The 3,093-nt window shown below is 42.0% G+C and overlaps 1 pseudogene; it reads left to right on the top strand.

Moving 5' to 3' along the window:
* The first annotated feature begins 361 nt into the window (after positions 1–361).
* On the top strand, positions 362–1,190 carry LOC101996932 (annotated as a pseudogene).
* Positions 1,191–3,093: the final 1,903 nt, after the last annotated feature.

The raw sequence follows: 3,093 nt of genomic DNA, 5'->3' as shown, positions 1-3,093 counted from the left end.
ATTTAACCCTATTTTTCTAGTAAATTAGGTATTCCTTTACATGTTCTCTATTGTATATATAGAAGACTTATTTTTTGTAAGAATGCATGTACAGAGACATAATTTGAAATTATTATACATGAGTAGTATTGTTTTAATATACATATAATATATATTTCACTAAATATTAAGTGTCCAGAATAATTATATATTAACTTTAATATATTTTGAGTTAATTGCAACTATGTAAAAATTTTAATAATTCAATACATTACAGTAAAATATTTACAACTGGAAATAAACTATTTCATTGGAGAGTCTCCCAATAAAATAATAATTCCTTTTTTATTTTTTAAAACATCAAGTCCAGCTCTCTCTCCTCCAGCTCGGCAAGATGCCCAAGGGAAAGAAGGCCAAGGGGAAGAAGGTGGCCCCGGCCCCCGCCGTCGTGAAGAAGCAGGAGGCGAAGAAGGTGGTGAATCCTTTGTTTGAGAAGAGGCCTAAGAACTTCGGCATTGGGCAGGACATCCAGCCCAAGAGAGATCTCACGCGCTTCGTCAAATGGCCCCGCTACATTAGGCTGCAGCGGCAGAGGGCCATCCTCTATAAGCGGCTCAAAGTTCCTCCTGCCATTAACCAGTTCACCCAGGCCCTGGACCGGCAAACAGCTACCCAGTTGCTTAAACTTGCCCACAAGTACAGGCCAGAGACCAAGCAGGAAAAGAAGCAGAGGCTGCTGGCCCGTGCCGAGAAGAAAGCTGCCGGCAAAGGGGATGTCCCGACTAAGAGACCAGCTGTCCTTCGAGCGGGCGTCAATACAGTCACCACTTTGGTAGAGAACAAGAAGGCTCAGCTGGTGGTGATTGCCCACGATGTAGACCCCATTGAGCTGGTGGTCTTCCTGCCTGCTCTGTGTCGCAAGATGGGGGTCCCCTACTGCATCATCAAGGGAAAAGGCCAGGCTGGGGCAGCTGGTCCATAGGAAGACGTGCACCACTGTTGTCTTCACACAGGTTAACTTGGAAGACAAGGGTCTCTGGCCAAGCTGGTGGAAGCTATTAGGACCAATTACAACGACAGATATGATGAGATCCGCCGCCACTGGGGAGGCAACGTCCTGGGTCCTAAATCTGTGGCTAGAATTGCCAAGCTGGAAAAGGCAAAGGCCAAAGAACTCGCCACTAAACTGGGTTAAATGTACTGCTGAGTTTTCTGTACATCAATATAATTATAAAACTTCAAAAAAAAATAAAACATCAAGTCCAATTTCTGCTGCTCATATATTCTTGGCTATGTTTACTGTAATATTAAGTAACATCACCCCAGCCCTCTAATACCCCTATATCTAAGAAGTCTGGGAAGATTGGAAGCGCCTGGCCTGGCAGTTGCTCTGGCTTGGACTCCAGCTCCCAGCCTGCCAAGTGTTGACCCCTCCCCTAATCTATTTAAGCTTGTGATGGAGAGAAGAACATGTGGTTTTTGGGTTTGTGTGGATCACCCTCTGTCTCTTTCTCCCTTACCATGCTCTCACAGCCACCCAAGAGTACAACATTTATTAAATATGGGGATTTTAATTTGGGTTATCTGGTTTGATTGGATTTCTTTGTGCCAGCAGAGTGGCTCATCTCAGGAAATACCTATAATATATGGAAGTTTTCCACTGAAAGGGTTCATTTTTATCCCATGGGCCCAGGGCCCAGGGCCATGCTGGAAAATGCCCTTCCCACGCACGCACTCCACGAGGCAGTTTGGCTTCACTTGGTGAGTTCCCCTTTTAAACTGCATGTGGGTAAGGTTTTGAGGTAATCTATTTGCTTTTTTGGGTTTTTGTTGATGTCTCGGCCATGCAGGAAGCCTAATCCACTTCCACTGGAGCAGTTGACACATCAGAGGCAATTGCAAAGAAAACTAATTCTTTTTTTTTCTGGCAGCTACCAATAGCCAATACTTCTCAGCTAGAGAGAGGCCATACTGTAACAGGCAAAGGTCTTCTATGACTACAAGGAAGTTGTGTTTTCCAGACCCAGCTGGGCAACTGCACATGTTTACTCACAGTGTTTGCAACAACATGCACTGGACCTGTGCAAGCTCATGCAAACAAAACCCCAGCATGGAGGGGGTTAAGCTGGCACAGTGTTTCTTAATAAGGTCATTATAGAACTATACTGTAACAAATCAAACTGTTTTTGACATGTTGTCATCTTCAGTTGAAAAAACTGACAGATACAATTGCATATTTAAATACAACTAGAAATAATTTGACTTTGATTCCCTCTCCAGGAAATTAATGAGATATGTCTCAAACTGAAATTATCAGGCATGTCAATTGGGTTTACTTTATGTGAACACTGGTTCTACTTTTTCCTTGTATATTTTAGTGAGAGTATGTGTTCAGATAACATTAATATCTTAGAAAAGCTTGTATTTTAATTAATATCCTAATACTATAAAAATAGAAGTTGATGGAAAGATAGCATAGGTTAATAGCATTCCAGGCAGTGGTGACACATGCCTTTAATCCCACCACTTGGGAGACAGAGGTGAGTTCGAGGCCAGCCTGGTCTGATCTATAAGTGCTAGTTCCAGGATGGGCTTCAAAACTACCAAGAAACCCTGTTTCGAAGGGAAAAAAAAGTTAATAGCACTTATGTTTCTCCAAATGTACCTTAGATTTGATTGTCAAAACACAAATTGAACAGGTCACAATCATCTGCATTTCCAGGTTCTGGGAATCCGACACACTCTTCTGACATACGCAGGTACTTGTGTACAGTTGGAATACACAAACACATACATATCCATAAGAAGAAAGGTTTCTTACAAACAATAGGAGTGATTTGTCATTTGCTTTCTGATATCTGATCCTTTCCAAGATAATTCAGGTTCCTATCATTTCCCAAACTCAGGAGTTCTCATACTTGCTGTGTGGATTGAATGAGAATCCTCTCCTCAGGATTATATATTTGAATGTTTGGTCTCTGGTTGATGACTGTTTCATGAAGACTAGGAGGAAGGGTTTTGATGGAGGAAGTGTTTCACTAGAGGCAAGCTTTGAGGTGTCAAAACCCATATACTTTTTCCAATTTGCTCTCTTTGATTCCTGTTTGTGTTTCA

The sequence above is a fragment of the Microtus ochrogaster genome, unplaced genomic scaffold (genome assembly GCF_000317375.1).
Source record: "Microtus ochrogaster isolate Prairie Vole_2 unplaced genomic scaffold, MicOch1.0 UNK14, whole genome shotgun sequence".
NCBI classification, from domain to species: domain Eukaryota; kingdom Metazoa; phylum Chordata; class Mammalia; order Rodentia; family Cricetidae; genus Microtus; species Microtus ochrogaster.
Note: the sequence above shows the minus strand (reverse complement) of the source record. Positions and strands in the feature narration are given on the sequence as shown.